General features: G+C 41.0%; 1 long non-coding RNA gene and 1 pseudogene across 1 annotated transcript; both read left to right on the forward strand.

The window, feature by feature from the left end:
* Positions 1-14,390: 14,390 nt before the first annotated feature.
* On the forward strand, positions 14,391-15,957 carry LOC123139079 (U4/U6.U5 tri-snRNP-associated protein 2-like; annotated as a pseudogene).
* Positions 15,958-15,960: 3 nt separating this feature from the next.
* LOC123133925 (uncharacterized) lies at positions 15,961-18,186 on the forward strand. The gene is made up of 4 exons (XR_006465436.1): positions 15,961-16,027; positions 17,527-17,602; positions 17,889-17,976; positions 18,126-18,186. It is a non-coding gene; the product is annotated as an uncharacterized lncRNA (long non-coding RNA).
* Positions 18,187-18,909: the final 723 nt, after the last annotated feature.

Consider the following 18,909-nt stretch of genomic DNA (forward strand, 5'->3'; position numbering starts at 1 on the left):
TGTTGCTACAGTTGTTGATACCTTACCTGCGATCCTAAATGCTTAGTATAGGATGCTAGTTTACCATCAGTGGCCCAACATTCTTGTCTGTCTGTCATGCTATACTATCGGCTCGTGATCACTCAGGAGGTGATCACGGGTATATACTATACATACATACATACTATTCATGTGGTGACTAAAGTCGGGTCAGCTCATAGAGTACCCGCGAGTGATTCATGGATTGGGTCTAAAAGGACATTTGTCCCAACGGCCCTCTGAGTGGATCTTTGTGGCGGAGCGACAGGGCAGGTTAAGACCACCTAGGTGAGAGGTGGGCCTGGTCCCTAGTCGGCGTTCGTGGTTACTTCATAATAACATGTTTAACGAGATCTTGGTATTTGATCTGAGTCTGGCCACTAGCCTATATGCACTAACTAACTACGCGGGAACAGTTATGGGCACTCGATGTCGTGGTATTAGCCAAAGCCTTCTTGACGTCAGCGACTGGGAGGCTAGGTCTGCTTCCGTCCACCCACGCAATGTGTAGGTGTGCAATGGGAAATGGGCCCAGACCCCTGCACGCTTAGGATTTAGACTGGTGTGCTGACCTCTCTGTCGTGCCTAGGTAGGGTTGCGACATGTTGATCTTCCGTGGCCGGGCATGACCCAGGAAAGTGTGTCCGACCAGAGGGATCGAGCGTGTTGGGTTATGTGGTGCACCCCTGTAGGGAAGTTTATCTATTCGAATAGTCGTGTCCCTCGGTAAATGGACGACCCGAAGTTGTACCTCGACCTTATCACAACTAGAACCGGATACTTAATAAAACACACCCAGACAAGTTCTAGAGACAACCCGGTGATCACTTTCCCATAGGGCAATGAGGGGAGGATCGCCGGGTAGGTTTATACTATGCGATGTTACTTGGTGAACTTACCATCTACTCTCTTCTACATGCTACAAGATGGAGGCTGCCAGAAGCGTAGTCTTTGATAGGACTAGCTATCCCCCTCTTATTCTGGCATTCTGCAGTTCAGTCCACCGATATTGCCCCTTTACACAGTTACCCATGCATATGTAGTGTAGATCCTTGCTTGTGAGTACTTTGTATGAGTACTCACGGTTGCTTTGCTCCCTCTTTTCTCCCTTTTCATCTTCTTCTCGGATGCCGCAACCAGATGCTGGAGCCCAGGAGCCAGGCGCCACCATGGACAACGACCCCTACTACACCGATGGTTCCTACTACTACATTCAGGCCGTCGACGACCACGAGCAGTTTAGGAGGATCCCAGGCAGGAGGCCTGCGTCTCTTATGATTTGTATCCCAGTTTGTGCTAGCCATCTTATTGCAACTTGTTTAACTTATGTATGTACTCACATATTGTTGCTTCTGTTGACTCGTTTATGATCGAGCACTTGTATTCGAGCCCTAAAGGCCCCTGGCTTGTAATATGATGTTTGTATGACTTATTTTACTTTTAGAGTTGTGTTGTGATATCTTCCCATGAGTCCCTGATCTTGATCATACACGTTTGCGTGTATGATGAGTGTACGATTGAATCGGGGGCGTCACAACTTGGTAGCCCAACCAACACCAATGTTTTAAGAAAAAGAATAAAAACTGATAACCAACCCCCCCCCCCCCCACACACACACACAAACACACACAAAAATTACTCCCTATAAACTATGGATTTCTATAAAATTCAAAAGGCTTTCCTTGTTCAACTTTTTAAAATCCTTGATTTCAAGATTATTCATGATGTCTCCCCCTTGTTTTCATGTATAATTTTATTTCACGGCATCTTTCTCTATTTTCTTTGAATTTACCAATTTCCAGAAAACATTCTCTTTGTTTTCATGCATTCATACATTTATCTGTTTTGTGCATTTTTGGCTGACTTGGCTATTCGTGTGAACTTACTGGTGTCATTGTGATGAACGACTTCAATTGGAAAAGTGACCCATATAAAAGAATGGACAAGAGACCAAACCTAAATAGTTTTCATACTTCAAGGGCAATAATATCTGTATATACATGACAAATAAATTTATACTTTGACGATAGTTAAGAGATATCCCGGAGACCTTGAATCACCAACACCAACCGCCTCTTGCCCCCCAAGAAAAAAGGCACTAGGTTTCCCTCTTAAGGGCATCGCTGCAGTTGGTTCCTCTTGCCTCCTGTTGCCGTCAGGCACCAACGAGGTGTTGGAAACCCTGGTCTAGATTATGTCTATATTTTTTGGTCACCTTATCTTTCCTTAGGATGAAGTCTAAACCTCTTGGTCATGGTGGTGAGACGATGGAACTATCGATGGTGAGGAACAAGTCCTCCATGTCATGTCCCTATTCCAGCGATGTTGTTTGGCATCGCTGGAGAGCGTGTGGAGCTTCAGTTCTGGGCTAGATCATTGGTCTTATTTTTGTCTTCATTTTATCTAGGTCTCGACAATGTCCTATGGATAGGATGATGTGATGCTATGTTTTTGTTCTATGGTTGCTTATCCATTCAACGAAGTTGAGCTAAAATGGGACTTTATGGAGGAACTCGCTAGGTTTGCACCCCTCATATGTCTTGCAAAGTTGAAATCATATTTTGGCCCTCCTTGGTGCTTATAACCCACAAATATAGGGGGTAGCAACAGTTTTCAAGGGTAGAGTATTCAACCCAAATTTATTGATTCGACACAAGGGGAGCCAAAGAATATTCTCAAGTATTAGCAGCTGAGTTGTCAATTCAACCACACCTGAAAGCCTTAATATCTATAGCAAAGTATTTAGTAGCAAAGTAGTATGGAAGTGACGGTAACGATGGTAAAAGTAACAGTAGCAGTTTTGTAGCAATCGTAACAGTGGAAACGAAGAAGTAACTTAGCAAAGATCAGTATGTGAAAAGCTCGTAGGCAATGATCAATGATGGATAATTATGTCGGATAGCATTCATCATGCAACAGTTATAACATAGGGTGACACAGAACTAGCTTCAGTTCATCAATATAATGTAGGCATGTATTCCGAATATAGTCATACGTGCTTATGGAAAAGAACTTGCATGACATCTTTTGTCCTACCCTTCCATGGCAGCGGGGTCCTAATGGAAACTAAGGGATATTAAGGCCTCCTTTCAATAGAGAACCAGACCAAAGCATTAGCACTTAGTGAATACATGAACTCCTCAAACTACGGTCATCACCGGGAAGTGTCCCGACTATTGTCACTCCTGGGTTGCCAGATCGTAACACATAGTAGGTGACTATAACTTGCAAGATAGGATCAAGAACACTCATATATTCATGAAAACATAATAGGTTCAGATCTGAAATCATGGCACTCGGGCCCTAGTGACAATCATTAAGCATGGCAAAGTCATAGCAACATCAATCTTAGAACATAATGGATACTAGGGATCAAACCCTAACAAACGTAACTCAATTACATGGTAAATCTCATCCAACCCATCACCGCCCAACAAGCCTACGATGGGATTACTCACACACGGTAGTGAGCATCATGAAATTGGTGATGGAGGATGGTTGATGATGACGATGGCAACGGATTCCCCTCTCTAGAGCCCTGAATGGACTCCAGATCAGCCCTCCGGAGGAAGAACAGGGCTTGGCGGCGGCTCCGTATCATAAAACGCGATGAATCCTTCTCTCTGATATTTTTCTCCTCGAACATGAATATATGGAGTTGGAGTTGAGATCGGTGGAGGTCCAGAGGGGCCAAGAGGTAGGAGGGCACGCCCAGGGGGTAGGGCGCGCCCCACCCTCATGACCAGGGTGTTGGGCCCCTTCAGCTGATTCTTTCTCCAGTATCTTTTATTAATTCCAAAAGTTATGTCCGTGAAGTTTCAGGTCATTCCGAGAACTTCTATTTCTTCACAAAAATAACACCATGGCAGTTCTGCTGAAAACAACGTTAGTCCAGGTTAGTTCCATCCAAATCATGCAAATTAGAGTCCAAAACAAGGGCAAAAGAGTTGGAAAAGTACATACGTTGGAGACGTATCAACTCCCCCAAGCTTAACCCATTGCTTGTCCTCAAGCAATTCAGTTGACAAACTGAAAGTGATAAAGGAAAACTTTTACAAACTCTGTTTGATCTTGCTGTTACAAATATGTAAAGCCAACATTCAAGTTTTCAGCAAAGATTATGAACGAACCATATTCACAATAACATTTACGTCTCAAGTTTACTCATATCAATGGCATAATTAACTAGCGATAATAATAATAAATCTCGGATGACAACACTTTCTCATAACAATCATGAAATGATATAACAAGATGGTATCTCGCTAGCCCTTTCTGAGACCGCAAAACATAAATGCAGAGCACCCCTGAAGATCAAGGGCTGACTAGACATTTTAATTCATGGCAAAAGAGATACAGTCATACTTGGTATCAATTTATAACAATGAATACAAATGAAAGTGGTCCTCTCTAACTGGTGCTTTTTATAAGAGGATGATGACTCAGCATAAAAGTAAATAGATAGGCCCTTCATAGAGGGAAGCAGTGATTTGTAGAGGTGCTAGAGCTCGAGTTTTGAAACAGAGATAAATAATAATTTGAGCAGTATACTTTCATTGTCAACATAACAACCAAGAGATCTCGATATCTTCCATGCTACGTAGATTATAGGCAGTTCCCAAATAGAATGGTAAATTTTATACTCCCCCACCACCAACAAGCACATTCCATGGCTGGTCCGAAACAACGGGTACCGTCCAACTAACAACAATCCTGGGGGAGTTTTATTTGCAATTATTTTGATTTGATTTGAGCATGGCACTGGGCATCCCGGTTACCGACCATTTTCTCGTGAATGATGAGCGGAGTCCACTCATCATGAGAATAACCCACCTAGCATGGAAGATATAGACAACCCTAGTTGATACATGAGCAATATCGAGCATACAAAATAGAATTTCATTTGAAGGTTTAGAGTTTGGCACATGGAAATTTACTTGGAATGGCAGGTAAATACCACATATAGGTAGGTATGGTGGACTCATATAGAACAACTTTGGGGTTTATGGAAGTGGATGCACAAGTAGTATTCTCGCTTAGTACAAGTGAAGGCTAGAAAGAGACTGGGAAGCGACCAACTAGAGAGTGACATAGCCATAAACATGCATTAAGATTAACCAACAATGAGTGCAAGCATGTGTAGGATATAAATCACCATGAACATAAATATCATGGAGGCTATGTTGTTTTTGTTTCAACTACATGCGTGAACATGTGCCAAGTCAAGCCACTTGAATCATTCCAAGGAGGATACCACCCTATCATACTACATCACAACCATTTTAATAGTATGTTGGCACGCAAGGTAAACCATTATAAACTCCTAGCTAATTAAGCATGGCATGAGTAACTATAATCTCTAGTTGTCATTGCGAACATGTTTCATTGATAATAGGCTGAATCAGGAACGATGAACTAATCATATTTACAAAAACAAGATAGGTCAAGTTCATACCAACTTTTCCTCATCTCAATCATTTCATCATATATCGTCATTATTGCCTTTCACTTGCACGACCGAACGGTGTGGATAATAATAATAGTGCACGTGCATTGGACTAAGCTGCTATCTGCAAACATCTATTAAAAGGAGAATACAAGGTAATATGGGCTCTTTGTTAGATCAACAATAATGCACATGAGAGCCACTCATCATTTTCATCGTGGTCTTCTCCTCTCGACCCCCAAAGAAAAGAAAATAATTTCAAAGAACGAGGAAAACTATTTACACGAGAAAGCTCCCAACAAGCAAAGGAAGAACGAGAAATCTTTTGGGATTTTCTTATTTAATTACTACTACTAAGCATGGAAAGTAAACTAGCTAAAAGTTGTAACTATTTTTTTTTGGTTTTCCTCAAAGTTTTTCAAACACACAAGAAGAAAGAAGAAAAAGAAAATAACTAGCATGGATAATACAATGAAAAAGTATGAGCACCGACAACTAGAATGAGTGTGTGAACATGAATGTAATGTTGATGAGAAATACGTACTCCCCAAGCTTAGGCTTTTGGCGTAAGTTGGTCTAAGCCCATGGATCAAAGTAGCCCTCTCCGGTGTAGCGAGGAGGATCCTTGGGTTCCACTAGTTAGTGAGCTCCTGCGGATCCCACTGATAAATAGACTACTGATATGGATCAGGTGATGGCTCTGGCTCAGGATCTGGTGTTCGTGTCCGCTCCTAGTATGCCTGAATGTCTGCGGGCATGATGAGGTACGTGCCTAAATGAATATTAAACAAAGAAGGTGCAGGCAAGGTAATAATCCGACAAGTCTTTTCACGAAATACTAGTAGGTTATAAATGAGTCACTTTTCCTTAGCAAGCAAAGAAAATCATGTGCTACCATACTTTGATAATCTAAGTAAATAATGGGCAACACCTTTTCTTCTTTCTCCTAGTGTCTAATAGGTATCTCAAAAATATTTAGCAAGACACGAAGCAGCATAGATACCTCCAAAAATGGGGCCATTCGTACAGTTCAAACTCAACCGTTTAGCAACCATAGCGCCTAAACTGGAAGTTTTATCACGAAGTAAAGCATGGCGCAAAATGGCAAGATCAGGAGCACTGAGCCCCCACTGTTCTCGCAACCAATTAAACATCTACTAGCACAGGAAAATGTACACTAGTAGTTGTTGCACCCGACACTTTTCTCCTTTCCCCTACATTAATTTCATTAATAAAATCTCCCACATCACTAGGATGTGGTTCTTTGACGCTGCCCTCAAAAGGTAATTTGCAAACCTCACAAAAATCATAGAGCGACATCTCCTTATACTCATCATATAAATAAAATTCTACCGAGGGTGGCGATCTCCTAGCATGAAAATAAAAATTTTGCATGAAAGTATTAGTGAGTAGGAGATACTAATCACACTTATCATGGAGAAAGTCGGCGATGTCTACATTCTCAGCCAAGTAATAGAAATCCTCATAAATTCTGGTTGCCTTGAAGAATGCATCACATGGCCATTCACACAGTCGGACCTCCATGGTGCGAGGAAGGTTGTACTTGGGTTTTTCATTCTCTTCATTCTCCTTTTCCTTTGAACCCCGGGTCGAGGAGCCTCTAAACAATCTCCTCAACATTTTTCTTCCTCTAAGAATTTCTGAATTTTTAGTGACTCAAACTAAAAGTGAACCAAACTCAACAAGATTGATAGCAACTACTCCCACAAGTGCCTAGAGATTATATCATCCATTAAAACTACTTTTGACCATATAAATTTGACATGCAAGCTCAAGAACAGCGTCACCCAACAGCAAAAATTTGCAATAAATAAAGCACTAGAACAAAAACTAATTGGACCGTTGGAGGAGTCACATACCGAAGAACAATCCACCAAAGCAGTTTTATGAATGGAGCTTTGAATAAGGAGATCGAAAATGGCAGAAAAATGAGCAAGAACACGAGTTTGAGCTACGGGATGGTTTTTTCTGGAGGAAGACGAAGTGGATGGGTGCTGGAATAAGTGGAGGGGGGCCACGTGGGGCCCACGAGGCAGGGGGCACGCCCAGGGGGGTAGGGCGCGCCCTCCACCCTCGTGGCTCACTGGTGCATCCCCTGGTGTGTTCTCAGTGCCAGAAATTCTACAATATTCTATAAAAATCATACTAAATTTTTAGGGCATTTGGAGAACCTTTATTTTTCGGGTATTTTTTTGTTGCAAGGATAATTCAGAAAACAGACAGAATGTAGCGACCCGACCCGAAATCGGTCAAGTCTCTGTGTAGCTGTACCATCCCAAGATCATGTTGGCACACACAGTACATTGATGCAAAGATTCAAAGTTCAACCACACCTGAATTTATTACACGATTCTCGTATCGAGTCTTTATTACATGATAATAAATTCGGCTGAAGGCCAACTCATGAGAAATAAACTAAATAAAGCTGCGGAAGCATAGACGAATAGCGAGTCCATCCGACTCCATAGGGCAATCACCAAGCGTGGATCGTAGCCTCACTCCTGATCGGAAAACTCCTCTGCAACATAAGACGTTGCAGCTGTGTAGGTCAGCATTTTTGAATATGCCAGCAAGTCATGAAGAGAGAACAACAATAAAATTTCTAATACTATATGCAATTTGGCTGCGGGATCTAAGTTTCACGGTTTTGCGAAAAAGCCAGTTTTTTCCTACAACAAAGGGCTCATTTGCAATTACTTCAAAATGTTGGTAGTTATTGAGATGGTTCCGCCAACCAATGTCTCATTCCTAATTATTAAATAACCCCTCAATTAATTTATTAAGTTCGGTGTTGAGATATCCGAAATACTCCAAGTTCCAGAGGCTCAAACTATCCGTAACCGGGGACACGGCTAATTGACTAGGTCTTCACTCTGCAGAGGTTTGTGCACTTTACCCACAAGAATTCCCTCCTTTAAGTATTCGCACTGCTTGGTGTTTGAAGACGGGACGAACGAAATAGGGTCTTCCGAAGAGTTCCTCTGGGCCACTGTCGGTGCCCATCCAATCCTACTGTTCTTCTACATCTCGTAGCACCGTCCAGCCAGAGTCATGCCTAGGGCCGATCAAGCCAGAGCCCACAATGGCTTGCGGCTGCACATGTAAGCTTCCGGTCAATGGGGTATCCATCCGTCTCTTCGTGGCTGGGTGAAGCTTTCCGCAAGATGTCATGGCACTTCTCCATGCATCCCGGCCATCCGCTGGTTTCTCCATGGTGCCCGTCAACCATGCTCCACCCAATAGTGAATTTTGAAGTCCATCTTGAGCTTGAAGTCATGGGGTTGTCATCATCTTGGCTCTCACATCTCCCTTATGAAACACTCAACCAACCCCACCTACGAAAAGCATAGCAATCAACTGCATCGTCCCGGGCATTGGTAACAAGGGGAATGGGTTCATCCTACCTCATGATACTACTCAATGACATAACTTAAAATTCTCCTACTAAATGCATGGTGGGGAAGGAATAATTCTAGTGCAATAAAATCATAGGTATTGTAAAAACATGATGAAATGACTTGCTTGGCTGACGTTCTTCGAAAGCTAGCAACTCATAATAGCAGGCCTCACACTCCGGGAATTCTACCGAGTCAAACAATAGCACAAATAAGTATAATACAATATAACATAACAACAAGTTAAAGTAAAACACCCAAGCACTCAAACCAAAACCAAAGAAAACTCGAGGAAAGGCAAATCAAGGTTTTCACCACATAAAGCAACACCTAGGAAAATAGTTTTATACAACTAAAAAAATTCTTAACAGAACCTAAGCATGGGTTTTGCTAACTAATAGAAAGGTAAACAACATACAAACTAGAGGCAAAGTGAATCATATTAAAAGCCTTTATATAACTCATGTTATGACTAAAACAATACTGGCAATAAAATAAAATAAAAAATTATTCTACTGTAAATAAAAGTTCATCTTCTGTAACTACAGAAACTAATCTAAAATAAATTATAGCATAGGAAAAATAAATTATCTAATAACTAGAACTGTAGGAAAACAGTAGCTAACTAAATAAACTAGAAAAACTTGATTTTGACTAAAACTAATTTTTTTTATTAAATCTAAAATACCCAAACAAGTTCCTACTACTGGCAATGTCAAAACTAAGTAGTAGCAAAAAGAATCACTCAAAAAATAATAATCCTAACTCAATTTATGGCAGAAAAACTAATCTGACTAAAACTAATATAAAATTATTTTTATAAACACAAACATGGCCTAACCTATTTTCTACAGAAACTTTAGGAAATTTGCAAACTAGGAAAAAAACTATCAACTAAAAATATTAAATAAATTAAGAGATACGGTCTGTTTATGAAAAAAACAGACGACGCTACTAAGCCTAGGAGGTGCGATCTGAAGCTATACTGTGTTTGGGCTCAACTTAACAGAACACGAGTACAGGCTACTAAAAAACCGAACCTGTAAACCGTATAGATCTAAACCATGGGTTAATCAAAAATAAAACCAGTCTATTGCAAATAACCTAACCTTTCGCTAGGATCTAATATGAGGCGTTGGATAACGATCTAATGGATGAAGGGGACGATGGCTTACAGCAACGTTGATGACGTACAGAGGTGACGGAGCAGCGGTCGGCATCAAGCGAGGCGGTGATTCCGGGATCGCGAGCGCCTACAAAGGGGTCAGTGAGATGTGGTGGCGCGAGGGGGTCGTCGGGGTGGTGTTGGAGGGTGTTGGTGATGGCTACCGCGAGCGCAACAAGCTCGAGAACCTCTGGTGATCTCCCCGTGCTACGGTGAGGCGTACGAGCTCGTTGACAAAGCTGGAGCAAGCAAACAAGGATCGAACCTTGTCAAAACAATGGGCCACGGCGATGGCAAGCGATTTGGTGAAAGGAAAAGTCGCAAAGGGCTCACCGGTGAAGAAGAACGGCGGTGAACTGCGGTGGCTGGGGCGAGATCGGAACAGAGATGGCAGCGGCTGTGGAGGATTTTAGAGAGGGTTTTTGAAGGGGATCGCGAGAGGACGGGTAGGGGTACTTATAGGACGTGTTACTTGGGCGAGGGGAAGAATTTAGCTAGGGTTTGGCGAGGGCGCGGACGCAGCCGTGTGCGAGGCGGTGAGCGAGATAGGCGGCGCAGGTTGTTCGGGAGGAAGGAGATAATGCGGTGGGGTCCAGCGGTCGGAGGAAAAAAAGAGAGTTACGTGAGGGAGATTGAACGAGCGTGGGGAGCGGCACTGGTGGCGTCCTACGCGAGTGGCTGGGCTGGCGACTGGCTAGTGGGCTGCGGCCCGGTTGGCTAGGCTTGCTGGCCTGGCGCCCGGCTAAGGCATTTTTTTGTTTTTGAAAAATAAAGTCAGAAAAATAAATATATAGAGAGAAAATAGAAATACTTTTGTATAGGGCATATATATATATATATATATCAAAATTCTCAAAAAAATAAATCCTAAAAGATGAACTATTTTTCAGAGGCGAAAATAAAACTTTATAAAAACATTTTTTTGTAAATTCCAAATAAATCCAAATTTAAATTCAAACTTTTGGCATTATTTTCTGCTGACATTTTTGGAGTGTCATTTTAGCTCCTCTCATAGTTTTGAACAAGTATTTGTTTGGGATTTTTTTTGAAATGAAATTCAAATGCCAATTTGAATCCAAATTCAAGCAAAAGTCAAATGCCTCTGAAAATTTCCAAATGCCACACAATTCAATCAAAATGCATAGATGATTAGCTAATAATTGTAAAAAATTCCAAATTGGAAATTTGGGATGTTACACAGAAAATACTATTTTGCTTTATTTAAACTAAATAACAGAAAGTGAAAGGAGGGTACAGAGTGTTGTGCTTTCTAAAATCATCCATCTCATGCTCATCAAAAGGAATCCATTAAAAAGGTTGATCAAGTCTTATTAACAATCCTCTTTCGAATAACATGAAACCGGAGAATTTTCAAATAACACTAGGTTACCTCAACGAGGATATGCATGGCCCCAACAATAAGAATATCATATTTCTTTTTGACAGTAGGAAGAGGAAATTCAAAACCTCCAATGGTAATAGTTGAGATTTTCCAATAGAATTGATACTATGAACTTGAGGTACGGAAAATTTACCGTATGCTCATTACAATTAACATGAAAAGTGACATTGCCTTTGTTGCAATCAATAACAGCCCCTGCAGTATTCAGAAAAGGTCTACCAAGGATGATCGACATACTATCATCCTCGGGAATATCAAGAATAACAAAGTCCGTTAAAATAGTAACGTTTGCAACCACAACAGGCACAACCTCACAAATACCGATAGGTATAGCAGTTGATTTATCAGCCATTTGCAAAGAGATTTCAGTAGGTGTCAACTTATTCAAATCAAGTCTACGATATAAAGAGAAAGGCATAACACTAACACCATCTCCAAGATCACATAAAGCAGTTTTAACATAGTTTCTTTTAATGGACCATGGTATAGTTGGTACTCCTGGATCTCCAAGTTTCTTTGGTATTCTACCCTTAAAGTATAATTAGCAAACATGGTGGAAATTTCAGCTTCCGGTATCTTTCTTTTATTTGTGACAATATCTTTCATATACTTAGCATAAGGATGCATTTTAAGCATATCAGTCAAACGCATACGCAAAAAGATAGGTCTAATCATTTCAGTAAAACGCTCAAAATCCTCATCATCCTTTTTCTTGGATGGCTTAGGAGGAAAAGGCATGGGTTTCTGAACCCATGGTTCTCTTTCTTTACCGTGCTTCCTAGCAACAAAGTCTCTCTTATCATAACGTTGATTCTTTGATTGTGGGTTGTCAAGATAAACATCAGGTTCAATCCCTACATCATTATCATTACTAGATTGAGCATCAACATGAACATCATCTTTAACATTATCACTAGGTTCATGTTCATTACCATATTGTGTTTCAGCAACAGAAATAGAAATATCATTGGGATTCTCTGGTATGTCAATAACAGGTTCACTAGAAGCATGCAAAGTCATATCATTATTATTTTTCTTTTTATTAGAAGGACTAGGTGTATCAGTATTAATTCTATGAGAATCTTGCTCATCTCTCTTAGGATGGCCCTCAGGATACAAAGGTTCCTGGGTCATTTACCACCTCTAGTCATAACTCTAACAGCATTATCATTATTCTTATTATTTAACTCATTTAGCAAATCATCTTGTGCCTTAAGTACTTGTTCTACTTGAGTTGTAACCATGGAAGCATGTTTACTAATAAGCTTAAGATCACCTTTAACCCTAGACATATAATCACTCAAGTGTTCAACCATATAAGCATTACGTTTCAATTGTCTACCAACATAAGCATTGAAGTTTTCTTGTTTAACAATAAAATTATCAAACTCATCCAAGCATTGACTAGCGGACTTATTATGAGGAATATCACCTTCATCAAATCTATAGAGAGAATTTACCTTTACTACCTGTGTCGGGATATAAAGACCATGTATCTCTTCAATAGGCGGTAAATTCTTAACATCTTCAGCTTTAATACCTTTTTCTTTCATAGATTTCTTTGCCTCTTGCATATCTTCAGGACTGAGAAATAGAATACCCCTTTTCTTCGGAGTTGGCTTAGGAGTTGGTTCAGGAACTGTCCAATCATTATCATTACTCAATATATTATTCAATAGCAATTCAGCTTGCTCAATAGTTCTTTCGCTGAAAATACAACTAGCACAACTATCCAGGTGGTCTCTGGAAGCATTGGTTAATCCATTATAAAAGATATCAAGTATTTCATTTTTCTTGACAGGATGATCAAGCAAAGCATTAAGTAATTGGAGAAGCCTCCCCCAAGCTTGTGGGAGACTCTCTTCTTCAATTTGCACAAAGTTAAATATTTCCCGTAAGGCAGCTTGTTTCTTATGAGGAGGGAAATATTTTGCAGAGAAGTAGTAAATCATATCCTGGGGACTATACACACAACCAAGAGCAAGAGAATTAAACCATATTTTAGCATGACCCTTTAACGAGAAAGGAAACAACTTAAGAATATAGTACTAACGAAGTTTTTCCTCATGAGTAAATAGGGTGGCTATATCATTCAATTTAGTAAGATGTGCCACAACAGTCTCAGATTCATAACCATAGAAAGGACCAGATTCAACCAAAGTAATTAACTCAGGATCGACAGAGAATTCATAATCCTTATCAGTAACATAGATAGGTGAAGTAGCAAAAGCAGGATCATATTGCATTCTAGCATTCAAAGACTTTTCTTTCAGCTTAGCTAACAGTTTCTTAAGATCATATCTATCATTGCAAGCAAAAAAGTCTCTAGCAGTTTCTTCATCCATAACATAACCCTCAAGTACAACAGGCAATTCATATCTAGGGGGAAACTACTAGGGAAAACCTTATACACAGAAGTTAATTAGTAGCGCGTTCTAAAAATGGGCGGTACTGCTAATTAGTAGTCGCGTGGGGTATAAAACCCGCGCTACTACTAAGTTGATAGTAGTAGCGAGGGGTATAACCCACGCTACTACTAAATGATCTTCATCATACCCCTGAAACAGGCCATAGTAGTAGCGAGGGGTATAAAACCCGCGCTACTACTAAGTAGGTAGTTATAGCGCAGGTAATACCCCCACGCTATTACTAACCGTGTCCACTACTACACCATCCACCCGGGCCCGATCCACTCCCACCCCACCACTAAAAAAACTCTCTCACATCCCTAAAAAAACACTTTCACGAACTCCGCACGATCTCCTCGGTCCACCCCATCCCGGCTCCTCTCCCCAAGATCTCCTCGCCACCGCCCCCACCCACGCCGGCCAGTTCCGGCGAGCACTGACCACGCGCAACACCCCACCTCCTCCTCCTCCCCCTCCCTTCCCCTTCCTCCTCCGCCCGCCCCTACTCTCTCCTCCTTCCTCCCGGCGGCCGGCGATGGGCACGGACGAGGAGGAGCACCAGTACCCCGTGTGGAAGCGCGAGCATGAGGAGGGGGAGGAGCCCACGGCCGCCGACGAGAAGCGCCCACGCACGGCAGGCGAATCGGAGAGCGCCTTGCTGCTCGGGCTCGCCAACTACGCAGACGAGGAGGAGGAGCACGGGGCGCCGAGGGGGCACACAAACGGCCGGCCCCGGGAGGAGGAGGAAGAGGAAGACGATGAGGATAAGGAGGAGGACGAGAGGAGGGCTCCACAGAGGCGGCCCAGGCAGGTCGAGCTGCACTGTGACTGCCCCTACCTCGACACCGTCAACCGACGGGTATGAAATCCTTTGGTACTGGCATTTTACATATTGATTCGGTTGCAATTGCCCTCTGTAGGATGGGGATAAGGTTGGTCTGAGCCTGCTTGCCAGTTCTACTCACCCCGCTATTGTCACTGTTTCGGTGTCTCCTAATCCAGCACAACCATGTCTTCATTAACCTTGAAATCGCATGCGTATACCCACAGTCTTGAGGCAGGCCACCATGTCTTCATTAACCTTTAGACTGAGAAAGTTTACTGTCTTCCTGATGGATATGAGATAAATGATCCATCACTAGAAGATATTCAACATGTTCTTAATCTAAGGTGATCATTCTTGTTTTTGACATTAATCTATTGTCGCCTTTGTTGACTCCAGTAATTAGTTCTGCATTTTATTGATTGGTATGGTTTGGCAGGTTTGCAAGAGAGTTGGTTAAAATTCTGGACAAGAACAAGCAATGGTCAAGAGCTCTGGATGACTCCAATTATTTACCTGGAATGGTATGTATCTATGAAACTCTCTAAAGGCTTGTTTTCTCTTGTTGTGTTGTCTTGTGTTGTGCTCTGGAATCCTTCCGGTTAAGGGAATATTTACCCATCCTAGCAAAAAAAGTTAGTATTTTTTGAAATAGCTGATAAAACCACTTGTTTGAAGAAGCCATAACGATGCCAATCAAGCCCTGAGATATAGTTTGGTCACGAGCTCTCCTTTTTTGCATTCTGATTGTACATCACTTTACCACCGAGTCGTGCTATATGAATGCCACTGTATGACTTAAGGACTATTTTAGATTGTCTTTATTCCCTTGGTTGTAGATGGAAACCAGCAAGCATTTAGGCTCTTGTGATTTAAGAGCTAAATATTCATGCATTTTATCATATGTTATTAATCACTTTTCTAATTAAATTTGCAGGTTGGTCTTAACAACATTAAGGAGACTGACTTTGTGAACGTCACAATACAATCACTGATGAGGATTACCCCTTTGAGAAATTTCTTTCTTATACCTGAAAATTATCAGCATAGCAAATCCCCACTGGTTCATCGGTATGGAGAACTAACTTGGAAGATTTGGCATGCTAGGAACTTCAAGGGACAAGTTAGTCCACATGAGTTCCTTCAAGCTGTTATGAAGGCTAGTGAGAAGAAGTTTCAGATTGGTGTACAATCTGATCCAGTAGAGTTTATGTCATGGCTCTTGAACACACTGCATGCGAAGCTATGAACTTCAAAGAAGAAAATAGAAGCTAAGAACTCCGGAGAGGCGGCCCAGGTAGGTCGAGCTGTGCTGGGACTGCCCCTACCTCGACATCGTCAATCAACAGGTATTACTGTTTTTTGTTCCGGCATTTTGGCCGTCGATTGGATTGCAATTTCCTGTTGTTTGATGGGGATAAGGCTGGTCTGAGTCTGCTGGTTCTGTGCACAGCTCTAGAATTACCTGAGACATCCTCACGGTGATTTAAGTATTATCACTGATATGATATGGTGTGACTCTTCCAGCTCAACAACATGTAGAAATGTAGAGCTGGAGCTTGGCACTTAGGCATTTAATTTGTTGCTACCTTTGCAGTGAATTCCGGCAGCAAAGCCTCTTCATTTCGAGCAGTAATGTAGCCCTGTATTGGTAAACTAGTGAGTGCTTTGTCTGTGCTAGTACCTCACGATTCCATCCTTGTATATGCACAAAATAAATTATTCACCCCGCCATTGTCACTATTTCCTAATTCAGTACAGCAAACCTCCTATGTTTTTGCGAAAAATAAGTGTGAAACGTTCTAGTGATGACCCCACAAGTACCTAGCATTCTGAATGTGTCTATTTCCTTTGATCCCTAGGTTTAATCTGTAAGCTACAAAAACTTTGAATCGCTCTGTGGGTGGGTTGCTAAATATACAACATGTAGAGATGTACAACTGAAGCTTGGTACTTATTTAGTCATTCAATTTGTTGCTACTTTGTAGTACACACACGGTGAAGTCTAGTTGATTTATCATATGGTATAGATTGTTAGCAGCTGATGCTCTTCATTTCAAGCAGTAATGTAGTGCCGACTCGGGAAACCTCTGAAAGTCTCCCATGTTTTCTGCATTTGAAAAGATTGCAGGACTGACTTCACAAATACCTTCCCTGCTTTACTAAAGTGGGCTCTTCTCTTTTATTCCCTAAAAGAGTTTTGGTTGCAATGGAGTGGGCCAAGATTGTTGGCAATGCAGTGGTCTCTTACTAGTCACTAAGATATCATTCCATAAGTTGTAATCAATCATATCCAAAAATAAATTATTATCCCCACTTCTGTCCCTGTTTATTTTCTTGGATTTAAATAGTGGATTGATCTCTTAGCCACCAATATATCATTCTGTAAGTTGTAATCAATAGTATCCAAATGGAATGGGACCTTTCTTTTATTTGAAACTTCCAAATAAAAGGGTTTTCCTTGAAATATATTCACGGTGGTGTAAGTGATTTAGCTTTTGAGTAGAAACTTTTACAAGGTTCTGGTTGCTTTGACAGTACAATATGTTCTATTGTACATTATATTTCCATATCTATATAATTTAGTTTGAGAAAGTAACTTAAGGAGGTGTATCCCTTTTTATAATTCCTCTACAATACTCAATCGCTATTTGCCTCTAATTATTATAGTGACATCACTTTTGGGTGCGGCGCTAAATTCTTGCGAACCTGCTCTAATCATCATATTTTCGCTATCTTAATTCTTGTATGCGATGCCATGAATATATATTGTTATATATTTTGCTACATTAGTGTTGTTGTTGCTTCTGTTGAAATTATAGTATATTGATCAAATTAACCTTTTCAGGTAAGAAGAACATGGAGAAAAACAAGACATTGGTAGATGTTCTTGTTCGCTCAGACATCTCATAGGAAGGACGAAGGTACCAATTCCAGTTGATGGTCCCTCTCCACTTTGTGTTAGCTCATGCATATGCTTCTTTATTGATCAATTGTTGTATGATCCATTTACAATTTTAGGATGGTGCATTCTTGATACAATTTCCCTTACTCAATCCATGCAGTCAATGGACTGAAAAAACAATTACTGCAGTTATTTTCAACCGGTTCTATGTAGTTTCCAACATATTGCTTATAGTGTGTAGTTTGGTGCTTAATTCAGCTAGAAATGCTTTTTGGGAAGACTAGTAACACATATTCACTCCACAGAATAGTTAACGAGTCTCGGAAGCCGAAGTTCAACCTCTTTGTCAAGCAGGTGTCCGCCAGCATTGAGATGGCAGAGCCACACATTGATGTATGGATATTTTCTGGTTGTTTGCCCCGTTCTCAAACTAATAAAAAGGAAGTACATGCTAATCTTTTGTTTTGCTCATATTGTATTGATCATATTTTGTTTTCTGTTCGATGCCTCCTGTATTTAGAGTAGAAATATTCTTAATTTAGTGTTTCTTGAACATGGCTAGGGCAATGGATAAAATCTACTCTAGACAGTTGACAAAGGGAGTACATGCTAAGTTGACTTTTTTCCTGCGGATTTGCTTATCATGAAGATGCTTGCAAGGATGCAGAGGGAGCGGATCATTTGGAGAGATAGGATGCCACTGTTTGGTGTTTTTATCCATTTTGGTTTGCTTGTAACTGTGTTTGCACTAGCTGGGAGTAAGTGACTTCAAGAAGTGTAGGTGTTTTAACTGAAGGCATGAAAAGCCATGACAATATGTATGCTCTTACAGGATGTGTTCTAATGCCGCAGGTTTATTATAAATCTTTGATTAGTAATGATGTGTAATGCTATTGGTTTATTGCAAATGTGTGCTTGTTTTAGTTGGAATTGTATGCATAGAATGGAATTGGTGGATTTTATTTTTTTTAATTCCTAATTAGTTAGTAGTAGCGTGGGAAAACACCAGACGCGCTACTACTACTTTTTTAGTAGTAGTGTGGGTTTGCATCCAGGGTACTACTAACTTTTTAGTAGTAGCGTGGGAAAAAACCTGAGGCGCTACTACTATTTCATTACTAGTAGCGCAGGTTGCACCCGCGCTACTACTAAAATGTTAGTAGTAGCATGGGTTTCACCCTCGCTACTACTAACTATTAGCTGTAGCGCGATACTAGTAGCGCGGGCACCCGCGCTGCTAGTAGCCTTTTTCCTAGTAGTGGGAGAGTCTTCATCATCACTTTCATCAATATCATCAGTTTCAGTAATTTCATTCTCTCTAACCCT

This window comes from Triticum aestivum, chromosome 6B (assembly GCF_018294505.1).
Source record: "Triticum aestivum cultivar Chinese Spring chromosome 6B, IWGSC CS RefSeq v2.1, whole genome shotgun sequence".
NCBI lineage: Eukaryota > Viridiplantae > Streptophyta > Magnoliopsida > Poales > Poaceae > Triticum > Triticum aestivum.